Source organism: Choloepus didactylus, chromosome 16, assembly GCF_015220235.1.
Source record: "Choloepus didactylus isolate mChoDid1 chromosome 16, mChoDid1.pri, whole genome shotgun sequence".
Classification (NCBI taxonomy): Eukaryota; Metazoa; Chordata; class Mammalia; order Pilosa; family Megalonychidae; genus Choloepus; species Choloepus didactylus.
Genome location: NC_051322.1, coordinates 22,213,394 through 22,227,595, shown reverse-complemented (window position 1 = coordinate 22,227,595; position 14,202 = coordinate 22,213,394). Strand labels below are relative to the sequence as shown.

General features: G+C 40.0%; 1 protein-coding gene across 12 annotated transcripts in view; it reads left to right on the top strand.

Moving 5' to 3' along the window:
- NEDD4L (NEDD4 like E3 ubiquitin protein ligase) overlaps window positions 1-14,202 on the top strand; it is a 378,998-nt gene that overhangs the window by 204,242 nt on the left and 160,554 nt on the right. The window contains exon 1 of one of the 12 annotated variants that reach the window (XM_037805619.1): window positions 13,593-13,613. The exons of the other annotated variants lie outside the window; for them this stretch is intronic. The gene's annotated coding sequence lies outside the window, so the exon portion shown is untranslated. Of the gene's footprint in view, window positions 1-13,592; window positions 13,614-14,202 lie in introns of those variants that run through there. 12 annotated transcript variants of the gene reach the window in all.

Here is a 14,202-nt window from a genome sequence, read left to right as displayed (position 1 = left end):
GCATGGTACTGGCACAAAGATAGACATATAGATCAATGGAATCGAATTGAGAATTCAGAGATAGACCCTCAGATCTATGGCCGACTGATCTTTGATAAGGCCCCCAAAGTCACCGAACTGAGCCATAATGGTCTTTTCAACAAATGGGGCTGGGAGAGTTGGATATCCATATCCAAAAGAATGAAAGAGGACCCCTACCTCACCCCCTACACAAAAATTAACTCAAAATGGACCAAAGATCTCAATATAAAAGAAAGTACCATAAAACTCCTAGAAGATAATGTAGGAAAACATCTTCAAGACCTTGTATTAGGAGGCCACTTCCTAGACTTTACACCCAAAGCACAAGCAACAAAAGAGAAAATAGATAAATGGGAACTCCTCAAGCTTAGAAGTTTCTGCACCTCAAAGGAATTTCTCAAAAAGGTAAAGAGGCAGCCAACTCAATGGGAAAAAATTTTTGGAAACCATGTATGTGACAAAAGACTGATATCTTGCATATACAAAGAAATCCTACAACTCAATGACAATAGTACAGACAGCCCAATTATAAAATGGGCAAAAGATATGAAAAGACAGTTCTCTGAAGAGGAAATACAAATGGCCAAGAAACACATGAAAAAATGTTCAGCTTCACTAGCTATTAGAGAGATGCAAATTAAGACCACAATGAGATACCATCTAACACCGGTTAGAATGGCTGCCATTAAACAAACAGGAAACTACAAATGCTGGAGGGGATGTGGAGAAATTGGAACTCTTATTCATTGTTGGTGGGACTGTATAATGGTTCAGCCACTCTGGAAGTCAGTCTGGCAGTTCCTTAGAAAACTAGATATAGTGTTACCATTCGATCCAGCGATTGCACTTCTCGGTATATACCCGGAAGATCGGAAAGCAGTGACACGAACAGATATCTGCACGCCAATGTTCATAGCAGCATTATTCACAATTGCCAAGAGATGGAAACAACCCAAATGTCCTTCAACAGATGAGTGGATAAATAAAATGTGGTATATACACACGATGGAATACTACGCGGCAGTAAGAAGGAACGATCTCGTGAAACATATGACAACATGGATGAACCTTGAAGACATAATGCTGAGCGAAATAAGCCAGGCACAAAAAGAGAAATATTATATGCTACCACTAATGTGAACTTTGAAAAATGTATAACAAATGGTTTATAATGTAGAATGTAGGGGAACTAGCAGTAGAGAGCAATTAAGGAAGGGGGAACAATAATCCAAGAAGAACAGATAAGCTATTTAACGTTCTGGGGATGCCCAGAAATGACTATGGTCTGTTAATTTCTGATGGATGTAGTAGGAACAAGTTCACTGAAATGTTGCTATATTATGTAACTTTCTTGGGGTAAAGTAGGAACATGTTGGAAGTTAAGCAGTTATCTTAGGTTAGTTGTCTTTTTCTTACTCCCTTGCTATGGTCTCTTTGAAATGTTCTTTTATTGTATGTTTGTTTTCTTTTTAACTTTTTTTTTCATACAGGTGATTTGAAAAAAGAAGGGAAAGTTAAAAAAAAAAAAAAAGAAAAAGAAAAAAGACAAACAAGGGAAAAAAAAAAAAAAAGATGTAGTGCCCCCTTGAGGAGCCTGTGGAGAATGCAGGGGTATTCGCCTACCCCACCTCCATGGTTGCTAACATGACCACAGACATAGGGGACTGGTGGTTTGATGGGTTGAGCCCTCTACCATAAGTTTTACCCTTGGGAAGACGGTTGCTGCAAAGGAGAGGCTAGGCCTCCCTGTATTTGTGCCTAAGAGTCTCCTCCTGAATGCCTCTTTGTTGCTCAGATGTGGCCCTCTCTCTCTGGCTAAGCCAACTTGAAAGGTGAAATCACTGCCCTCCCCCCTACGTGGGATCAGACACCCAGGGAAGTGAATCTCCCTGGCAACGTGGAATATGACTCCCGGGGAGGAATGTAGACCCGGCATCGTGGGATGGAGAACATCTTCTTGACCAAAAGGGGGATGTGAAAGGAAATGAAATAAGCTTCAGTGGCAGAGAGATTCCAAAACGAGCCGAGAGATCACTCTGGTGGGCACTCTTACGCACACTTTAGACAACCTTTTTTAGGTTCTAAAGAATTGGGGTAGCTGGTGGTGGATACCTGAAACTATTAAACTACAACCCAGAACCCATGAATCTCGAAGACAGTTGTATAAAAATGTAGCTTATGAGGGGTGACAGTGGGATTGGGAATGCCATAAGGACCAAACTCCACTTTGTCTAGTTTATGGATGGATGTGTAGAAAAGTAGGGGAAGCAAACAAACAGACAAAGGTACATAGTGTTCTTTTTTACTTCAATTGCTCTTTTTCACTCTAATTATTATTCTTGTTATTTTTGTGTGTGTGCTAATGAAGGTGTCAGGGATTGATTTAGGTGATGAATGTACAACTATGTAATGGTACTGTAAACAATCGAAAGTACAATTTGTTTTGTATGACTGCGTGGTATGTGAATATATCTCAATAAAATGATGATTAAAAAAAAAAAAAAAGAATTATTGGTGCTCCAGAAGGAGAAGAGTAAAAAGCTAGGAAGATTATTTGAGGAGATAATTGGGGAAAACTTCCCAACCCTTATAAAAGACATACATACGCAAATCAAAGAAGCCCACCAAACTCCAAATAGAATAAATCCAAATAGACCCACTCCAAGACACATACTAAACAGATTGTCAAATGCTGAAGAGAAAGAGAAAGTCCTGAAAGCAGCAAGAGAAAAGCAATAAAGGGAAGCCACATAAGACTAAGTACTAACAACTCAACATGTAGGTGAGAAGGCAGTGGTATGAAATACTTAAGATTCTGAAAGAGAAGAATTGCCGGCCAAGAATTCTTTATCCAGCAAAGCTGTCCTTCAAAAGTGAAGGAGGGTTTAAACTTTTCACAGACAAACAAATGGTGAGGAAATTTATTTACATGAGACCCGCCCTGCAAGAAATACTAAAGGGAGTTCTGTCAGCTGGGGGGAAAAAAAAAAGAGGTCTGGAGAAGGGTACAGAATTGAAGACTATTAGTAAAGGTAACTTAAAGGGTAAAGAGAGAGAGAGAAAAATAGATCCGACAAATAAAAACCAAAGGATAAGATGGTTGGTTCAAGTACTACCTTTACAGTAATAACTTTGAATGTGAATGAACTAAACTCCCCAATTAAAAGATACAGATTGGCAGAATAGAAGAAAAAGTGTAATCTGTTTGTTTGCTGTTTACAAGAGACTAATCTTAGATCCAAAGGTACAAATAGATTGAAAGTGTAAGGATGGAGAAAAATATTCCGTGCAAGCTGTAACCAAAAGAAAGCAGGGCTAGCTATGCTAATATGAGACGAAATAGAGTTTAAATGCAAAGATGCCATAAGAGAAAAGGAAAGACACTATATACTAATAAAAGGGACAATTCACCAAGAAATAACAATTGTGCCTAATCAAGGTGCTTCCAAATTCATGAGGCAAACATTGGCAAAACTGAAGGGAGCAGTAGACATTTCTACAATAATAGTGGGAGACTTTAATACTCTACTCTCTTCTGTAGATAGAACAACCAGACAGAGGCTCGATAAGGAAATAGAGAACCTAAAAAATATGATAAATGAATTAGACCTAACAGATGTATATGGATTGTTGCATCCCCAAACACCAGAATATATTTTATCTAGTGCTCATGGGATGTTCTCCAGGATAGATCATATGCTGGGGCACAAAACAGGTCTTAATAAATTTAAAAAGATTGAAATTATTCAAAGCACTTTCTCTTGTGACAATGGAATGAAGCTGGAAACCAATAACCACCAAAGAACCAGAAATATCACAAATATATGGAGGTTAAAAACACACTCTTAAATAATCAGTGGGTCAGAGAAGAAATTGCAAGAGAAACGAGTAAGTATCTAGAGACAAATGAAAAGGAGAATACAACATATCAAAACCTATGGCATGCAGCGAAAGCAGTGTTGAGAGGAAAATTTATTGCTCTGAATGCATACATTAAAAAAGAAGAAAGAGCTAAAACCAAAGATCTAACTGAACAACTGAAGAAGCTAGAGTAAGAACAGCAAACTAGCCCTGAAGCAAGTAGAAGAAAAGAAATAACAAAGATTAAAGCAGAAATAAATGAACTAGAGAATAAAGAAGATAGAATCAATAAAACCAAAAGTTGGTTCTTTGAGAAGATCAAAAAGATTGACAAACCCTTAGCTAGACTGACAAAGTCAAAAAGAAGATACCAATAAACAAAATCAGAAATGAGAGTGGGTCATTACCATGGATCCTGAAGAAATAAAAAAAAAATCGTAAGAGGATACTATGAACAACTGTATGCCAACAAACCAGACAACTTGGAGGAAATGGTCAATTTCCTAGAAATGCATGAACAACCTATACTGACTCAAGAAGAAATAGAAGACCTCAACAAACCATTCACAAGTAAAGAGATTCAATCAGTCATCAAAAACCTTCCTACAAATAAAAGCCCAGTGCCGAATGGCTTCACGGGGGAATTTTACCAAACATTTCAAGAAGAACTAACACCATTCCTGGTCCAGCTCTTCCAAAAAATTGAAGAAAAAGGAACACTACCTAACTCATTTTATGAAGCTATCATCACTGTAATACCAAAACAAGATAAAGACACTAAAAGAAAGGAAAAACAACAGGCCAATCTCCCTAATAAATATAGGTGCAAAAATTCTCAACAAAATACTTGCAAATGGAATTCAAAGACACATTAAAAGAATTATACACCACAACCAAGTGGGGTTCATTCCAGGCATGCAAGGGTGGTTCAGCATAAGAAAATCAATCAAAGTAATACAGCACATTAACAAATATAGAGGAAAAATCATATCATCTTGATTGATGCTGAAAAAGCATTTGACAAAATTCATCCTTTTCTGATAAAAAAAAAAAAACTACAAAAAGTAGGAATTGAAGAAAACTTCCTCAATACGATAAAGAAATATATTGAAAACCAACAGCCAGCATCATACTCAATGGTGAGAAACTGAAAGCCTTTTCCCTAAGATTGGGAACAAGACAAGGATGCCCACTATCACCACTATTATTCAACATTATGCTATAAGTTCTAGCTAGAGCGATTAGGCAAGAAAAAAATAAAAGGCATCCATATCAGAAAGGAAGAAGTAAAACCTTCATTATTTGCAGATGACATGATCCTATATTTGGAAAATCCTGAGAAATTGGCGACAAAGCTGTTTAAGCTAATAAATCCAGCAGAGTGGCAGGCTACAAGATTAATGCATAAAAATGAGTAATGTTTCTCTCTACTAGTAGTGACTTGAGGCAATTAAGAAAAGAATTCCATTCACAATATCAATAAAAGATTCAAGTATCTAGGAATGAACGTAACCAAGAATGTAAAGGACCTATACACGGAAAACTACAAAACTTGCTAAAAGAAATCAAAGACCTAAATAGGTGGAAAGATATTCCGTGTTCATGGATATGAAAGCCAAATATTGTTAAGATGTTAATTATACCCACATTGACCTACAGATTCAACACAATACCAATCAAACTTCCAACAACCTACTTTGCAGACTTGGAAGAGCTAGTTACCAAATTTATTTGGAAGGGAAAGGGGTCTTGAATTGCCAAAAACATCCTGAAAAAGAAGCAGGAAGTGGGTGGACTTACACTTCCTGACTTTAAAGCTTATTATATGGTCATAGAGGTCAAAGCAACATGGTATTGGCACAAAGATAAACATGGATCAATGGAATAGAATTTAGAATTCAGAAAGAGACCCCAGGATCCATGGTCAATTGATTTTTGACAAGGCCCCCAAATCCACTGAACTTGGACAGAAGAGTCTTCAACAAATAGGGCTGTGAGAACTGGATATCCATAACCAAAAGACTGAAAGAGGACCCGCATCTCACGCCCCTTAAAGAAATTAACGCAAAGTGTATCAAAGACCTAAATATAAGAGCCAGTACCATAAAACTCCTAGAAGAAAATATAGGGAAACATCTTCAAGACCTAGTAATAGGAGGTGGCTTCTTAGACCTTACATCCAAAGCCAAGCAGCAAAAGTAAAAATAGATAAACGTGAACTATTCAAAATCAAATGCTTCTGTGCCACAAAGGACTTTGTCAAAAAGGTAAAGAGGCAGCCAACTCAATGGGAGAAAATTTTAGGAAACCTTATATCTAATAAGGGTTTCATATTCAGTATATATAAAGATATCCTACAAGTCAACAACAAAAGAAGAAACAACCCAGTTATAAAATGGGCAAAAGATGTGATTAGACATTTTTCCAAAGAGGAAATACAAATAGCTAAAAAGCACATGAGAAGATGTTCATCTTCATTAGCTGTTAGGGAAATGCAAATCAAAACTGCGATGAGGTGTCATCTCACACCAATAAGAACGGCTGCCATTAAATAAACAGGAAACTACAAATATTGGAGAGGATGTGGAGAAATTGGAACACTTATTCATTGCTGGTGGGAATGTATAATGGTACAGCGCTGCGGAAGAGAGTTTGACAGTCCCTCAGAAAACTTAATATCAAGTGGCTACGATGAAATATTATGTAGCAGTAAGAAGGAATGAAGTCTTGAAGCATGTGATAACATAAATGAACGTTGAGGACATAGTGCTGAGAGAAATAAGCCAACAAAAGGATAGATATTGTATGATTTCGCTAATATGAACCTCCTAGAAAATGTAAACTCAGTCTTAAAATGTAGAATATAGGGGACCTAGAGATAAACAGAAGCTAGAGAAGGGGGAGCAGTTACCTAATATGTACAGACTTGTTAACAAGATTGAACTTAAATGTATGGGAATAGATAGAGGAGATAGCAGTTTGTTAGTGGGATTATAAGTAATAGTGCCATATTGAAGGTGAATGTGATTGAAAGGGGGTTGTTTAAAGTCATGTATCTCACCAGTTGGCACTACAAATATAAATAAGTTCTTGCATGAACTACTTCAGTGGTATGACACTTGTACGAAGAGTTAATAATAGAATGGTCTATGGGGAAAAAACTACCTGTTGCATGCTATGGACTATATTTAATAGGAATACCTCACTAGTACCACACCAATATTAGGGATAAATAATTGTGGAAGGATGAGAGTTATAGGGTGCTTGGGGTTTTCTCTTTGGTGTAGATGTGTCATTTTTCTCTTTGGAGCAAAGAAAATTGTCTAAAATTGAGAGTGATTATACTTAAGTGAGGATACTGTGAGAAATTGTTAATTTGGGATATAATATATGCTATATGAATATATCTCAAAATCTGCAGATTCAAAATAAATACAAAAACAAAGATTCAAGTACTGGAGAAGATGTGAAGAGAGAGGTATAACTATTCAGTGTTGGTAGGGTAGCAGAATGGTGCAGCCCCTCCGGGGGGTAGTGTGGCAGATCCAAAGGAGGCTAAATATAGAGTTGCCGTATGATTAGGCTGATTAGGCAATCCCATTACTGGTAATATACTTGGAAGAACTGAAGCAGGAACTCGAATAGACATTTGCACACTGATCTAAAGCAACATCATTCACAATTGTCATTGGATGGAGGTGGCCAAAGGATACATCTACAGAGGAGCGGAATGTGATGTACACATACAATGGAATATTGCATGGCTACAGAAAGGAAGGAAGTCATGAGGCGTGCAGTGAAGTGGATGAACCTTGAGGACATTATGTTGAGCAAAATAAGCCAGAAACAAAAGAACAAATATTGTACAGTCTCATTTAGAAAATACTTATGAGAAAATTAGGACCTAGACTGTAAGCTCTTACAACAGTTGCATTTGTTCCTAAATTTTAACTGTTATTTTCAAATTTTGAGATGCTGTGCTCTATGTGTATAACCTGGTAGTTTCCTGGATCTTTGGGTATCTATGTGACCCTGGGGCTCAGAGTTAGAGTTCTGCAGCCCTGAAAGTCAGCATTTCTCCATCCAGCAACTGTTAAAGAAGCCGAAAAAGAAATCAGACTTCAATCAGAAGTATGAACGAAGCTGATCTGGTTAGAATGAAGGTAAGTCAGAATATAGTGTAAAGGATGATATTGTCTGTATTTTAAAACTTCACCTTCTGTATGAGACCAAAGGAAGAGATGTTTATTTTGAACAAAATTTAAGTTTTCTGTAGTACACAATCTAACTTAACCTCTCTGGAAAGTTCATTTAAACAACCTAAACACATGTAGCCTGGGATAGGGAATGAGATCTTGTAATTCTATATAGCTTAATGTAATACCCTGATATATTCCAGAGTACGTTGGGAGATAATAAAAAGGTATTTGCAAGGTCCCTTGAGGGACTGGAGAAAAAATATGTAACTATTAAACTTCCCCACTTGAGAAATTTGTGATAGTCTCTCAAGCATTAGGGACTTCCAAATTAATAAGCTAAGCCCTCGATCTTGGGGCTTGCTCTTAGGAAACTTATTTCTGTAATGGGGAAGCTAAGCCTACCTATAATTATGACTAAGAGTCACTTCCAGAGAACCTCTTTTGTTGCTTAAATGTGACCTCTCTCTCTTTAAGCCCAACTCTGCAAATAAACTCATTTACTCTCCTCTCTATGTGGGACATGACTTCCTGGGGTGTAAGTCTCCCTGCAATGTGGGACATGACTCCCAGGGATGAACCTGACCCTCGCATCATGGGATTGAGAGGCTGTTCTGGAGGTTACTCTTCTGCACGCTTCAGCTAGATATTGTGGATTGCCACAGTATGCCAAGCCCCAACCAACAGTATTCCTGAAAACCCTAAAGAATACCCAGGGCTCTAGCTGAGGGGCTATGTAAGTTTTACTCACTAAGTTTATTTATCAGAAACTTAAAACTTGCAAATTGTTCCTATGCCAGATAAGCCCTGAAATCCAGAGGTACCAGTCTCTCCAAGAACATCAACCAAGTGCATCATCCTACGCCAAAGTGTCAACATCCCTTTTCAACATGAAGAAGTTAGAATGGTCATTGCCCAAATATCCCTTAAAATTGAGAGAATGATCAAAGGAGAGGAAGGAGTTGTAACAGAGAAGACAGGATGTAACAAATGATTATGACTACTGAATCATTACATAGATATTTCTTTTTAGTCTCTAATGCATTAGAACAGCTAGAAGGAAATATCTGAAATTGTGGAACTAACCCATACCATACTTTAAACTGTATTTTGAAATTTATCACTCTTCATATATATTTCACAATAAAAAACATTTTAAAAAAATAATGAACAAAGACACAATCTCTTCACAGATTGTCCCAGTACATATTGAATAACTTCATTATACTAGGAAGAATTATTGCTTCCTTCAGGTTATGGTCATGATGTGTCGATAGGAGGAATGGTTGAAAAATGAAGGCCTTTCTAACTGTTATTCTGTACCCTGAAAAGACACCTTTCTAACTGGTGGTTGCACAAGGCAGTGCCATAACAACGTGGCTGCGGTTGGAACATAATCTACCTTGAAAGCTTTGCTCAGTGGAAGCAACTCCTGTCATCTCTACCTCTCCCTCATGGCCCTTTAAAACATGTAGATCTCAGCAAAGATTATGTAGTCTGATAAAAATGCATAAATAATAGATGTGAAAGGACTTAGACTTTCCATGTTCTTATTTGTCATAGAACGCTTCAGTGAGTCTGCTGGAGATGGTCAAGCGTTGCCCCATTCAGGACACGTCAGGACTGACTGTCTTCATTTCGTGCATCCCGGTGGGTTGGGCAGGGGATAGACTCAGAAAGTCTTGTTGTTAACTCTCCCTCAGAAATGACCACATCTACCCCATCTTTTTTATTAAGGGTGGTACAGGTGGCTTGAGACCCCTGAAGAGGATTTCCATCCTGTGTTCTTTAAAACAAGTTGCAATAAATACAGGACCAGTCTGCCATCTCTCTTTTGGAGATAACTGCAGCAGAGTCCAGAATTTTCAGCACCAAGATTGATGTTGAGATGGAAACAACTATTAAGAAGCTCTTGACCCAGAGGTTTTTCAAGATCAGAATGAATTTTTTTTTTTATTAGAATGGATCTTTGATCAAGATTTCTTGGTGACTTCTCATGAGAGAGCAGGTACTCTTGGATTTTTGCCTAGTATCTTAGCATCCATTACGCTCCCTAAGAATCTAAGAAGCATCTAGTGTCATTCCAGTTTACAGGGTCTGTCCCCTGGCCATTGCTCTCCTGCAGTTTCTGGTGGGTGTAATGTGCCCAAAGTGAGGTGACATCACCTTTCTATTTTTTCTCTTCAAAGTAACCTTTTATGTGCAGATGAGAATTCTTGTTTGTGAGTGAACAGCTTGAATCTCCAAGGTAGGTTTTTCTTCTGGACTTTTCATTCTCCATGAAAAAATACAGAGGAGCCTAAGATACTTCTTGGTCCCTTTTGTGGTTTGCCCAATTTAGACATGGATTTGGAGGCAACCGTACCTTCCAAACTTCTAGTTGAAAGAACACTAAAGGACTAGGATTCTGTGATGCAGACAGCTCAGCCACTAGGCATTTGATATGCCCTTGGCAGGCTTAGGTTCAGATGCATCATTAGAGTCCTGGAGCGGAGATTCCAGGGCCCCTTGTGTGATGATGTCAGTTGTTGAGAAGACCCTGTGAATGGCTGACGGTGACGAAGGCAGGGCCATGAGCAGTGCTTGGGGCCTTCATGGTCTTGGTACACTTGCTCCTTTGTGGGTCTGTTGCTGGTCCGCTAGGGATTGAAGCCCCAGAACCGTCTCGCAGTTTGAGACCTTGCACATAGTCATCCAGGCTGGATAGGATGACACAGACTCCTCTGTCCTCCTAACCGCATTCAGTTGGTCATCCGGTTATGTTGAATCCACATTTAGGTGAGCTCCCAGTCCTTTATTTTCATCCTCGCCACCTCTGTGTTCAAGCCTTGCTCATCCTCTGGTGCAGGAGCCTTCTATCCTCTGCCTGCCTCCTGGTTTATCTCACTGTCATGAGTCCCCAGTTGGAGCAAACCCACAGTGATGATGATGATGGTTAACATTTATTGAGTGCTTACATCAGCCACTACTGTCGTTTGAATCCTCCCAGCAGCCTGCATCTGAGGGAAGCACTGCTATTATCTCCAAGTACATAAAGAGGGAACTGGAGGCACAGAGAGGCTATGTGAGTTGTCCAAAGTGAGGCAGGGTTTGAGCCCCAGTGGAATGGCTGGTGCTTTTGTTGCATCCCAGCCTCCCTCTCCAGTTAGCTTTTCTCCCCAAGCCCTCCAGGCTGCAGCTGAACCAGACTCTCATTCCAAAGCCTCCAGCCTGTCCCTGGACCTCTGCCAATGCTCTGCCCTCAGCCTGGGAAGCCCTCCCCTGCTCTTGGCCCTCCCCTCTCAGCACTCTGTGCCCTCACAGACCCCTCTCTGGACGTGGTGCCCAGATGGTGCTGTGCAGAGAATTCACTTGGTGTCTTATAAATGCAAATTCCGAGGTCATAACCCCAGAGATTTTGACCCAGTAGGTCTGGGGTAGAGGTAGGCACCTGGGGGTCAGGTGCACACAGGGTCAGGAACCACTGCAGTGGAGTGTTGTATTCCTGGTACTTGGCTCGCTGTCACAATCATAACTTTATTTCCCTGTGCACTAGTCAAATGGGGCGGGGACCGCTTTTATTTCCAGTGCCTGTCTCCTTGCCTGACATAGAATAGGCATTCAGTAAATTGGATGTTGCATGAATCCTAACACTAGTTTGTTGTCTCCTTGGAGAGGCTGAAAGGAAGAATGTGGTGCCTAAACAGCTTCACTGTGCAGAGAAAATGAAAGGTTTGCAAAATAGAATTTCTCTTCTAATCAATGTCTTCCTCCAAAGCATCAGACGACTTAAAGAGTAACATTAATGCTAGCCCTGGGTTGTACTGAACCCCAGCCATTAGAACCGTAGCTAGTTGCTAGAAGTGAATTCTTGGGGGCTCATTGTAAAGAAGATTACCAGTTGATGATATCCACCCCATCCCCATGGGACTTCCACACAGCATGAGCCTTGAGGAAGCATGGAACACACAGTGCACTATGGTTGGCTGGCTGGCACGCGGTTTGTACCATGAAGTAATCAGTGTCAGAGCACATGAGCAATCGCAGCAGAAGTAGGGAGTCAGAAGGAGCAACAGAGAAGCTCAAAACTCTCACGAGAGGGAAAAACAGGACAATTACAGTGGCTACCATTTATGGCCAGTTCTGTCACTTGGCACTGCACCTACTGGGTACCAGTTTTAATACATAATTTTCCCTGATCCTTAAAATAACCCTGAGTCAGGAATTGTCATTCCCCTTTCATTGATGAACCGAGGGTTGATGGGTGATGAAGCTGAGATTTGAGACTTTAATACGAGGGGTCAAGGATGTCAAACGGAGAAGAGGTGCTGATAGTCTGCTTGCTGCCTCCCCTCTGTGCAGCCCGTTTTGTTTGTTTTAAAGTAATATGCATTCTTGGTTACTAAAAAAAAAAATCTCCCATCAATACAGAAGGGTCTAACATGACAAGCAGAAGTCTCTACCCATTTCCCACACAAGTAACCGCTAATGACTTCCTTGTGTGTCTTTCCTAAACTTTCTGGTGGTCCAGTAGGGGAGGTAGGTCATATACATAAACATAACTAACCGTAATCCACCGCAGAACATTGGGCTTAGAATGGAGCTTCTGATAATGGGTGATGTGGAAGGAGGGAGACCCAGCTGACCTTTTGTTCCTAAAGAATGGCATGTGCGGAGGATCTCAGAGAGAGCTTCCAAGGGCAGCAGGTGCTTCTAGAACAGCTGTCTTTACCAGAGGCCTGATTTCAGGTGGACTCGGTGTGAAAAGGTCTCTTGGAACAGAATTCTTCCTTTAACCACCTCTGCAGACAGACATCACGCTCAGAAGTGAAGGACACAAGGGTTTCAGACAATACACAGGCATTTTAAAGGGAGGTGCGTTGTCCCTCAGCCTTGCCCCCGAACACACACACTACACACACACACACACACACACAGTCACACACAGTCACACACTCCTTTTTGTTTTCGATCCCTGATAGGTAAGACCATTAGAAACTGGAAAAATGTTTAGGAAATTATTAGATCAGTGATAATCGAGAATAGTTTCTCACAATTAAAACTTAAAACTGTGGGCTTCAGTCTTAAATCCCTGTTGGAGAAAACCTCTTGGAAGGGACTTAGGGTTTTATTTCCCCCTCATCCAATATCTTTGGGATGTCAACCCTTGTTACTTAGCATGGCTATTGTTATTATGAATAAGAAGTGAATATGAATTGCTCTGAGATTCAAAAGATTCTTACTAGAAGGGATTATCTGGTCCAGTGGCTTTAAAACTTTTGTAAAATTAATGCTGTCCAGAAAAATTCTATCAAGGAAGTCCAATATATAAAATAGATTAAGATAGAAAGGGAAGCCTGCAATCACCCTGCAATAGTTCTGCAGAACTAAGGCCCTGTAGTCTGCAGTTTGAAAACCAGTGATTTAGTCCAACCCCTTTATTTTGCAGATAAGAAAATTGAGGTCCAGCATGCTAAAGTGACTTGTCCACGGTCACACAGCTAGTTATTTGGAGTGTTTAGAAGATAAGATCTCAAGGTGTGGCCTTCTCCAAAGGTAGATGCCTAACCCTGGATTTTAACCTAATTTGTTTGCTTTTGTAACTTGTTTATCCTTCAGACTCTGCAACAGCAAGGATAAAGATTAGGTCATGGTAGCAGTAACAGTATAGCATTTTTTCCAATTTGGCAGAACTTTAGTAACTCCTGCCTACTAGAACCACCCCCTAGCCAGCTCTGCTGGTGGTCAGCAGTAGCAGATTGCAGCAAGCCGTTACAGTGTGCATGCAGAGCGTTGGATTCTGGAACAAGCATGCCTATCTCTTTCCATCACCCCTTCTTTCTGTTTTACCTTGCACAAACTGCTTACTATCTCTGAGACTCTGTTTTCGCACCTGAAAAATGCATCAACTTGATATGGTTGAAGTACCGTGTGTGTTTAGCTGAGTGCCAGGTGCAAACAATGCTTCGTGGTGGTTAGGTGCTGGGGTGGTAATAGTCTTGGTCCCAAGTGGGTGCTGCGGCTAGTACAGGTGGTGATGATGTTCCAGCCTGGTGTATTGTTCAACCTGCTGCAGTATCTCCTGTTCACTTTCTGATGCCCGATGCCATGTCCCATATCTCAATTTTATGTTTCAGCATTCTAC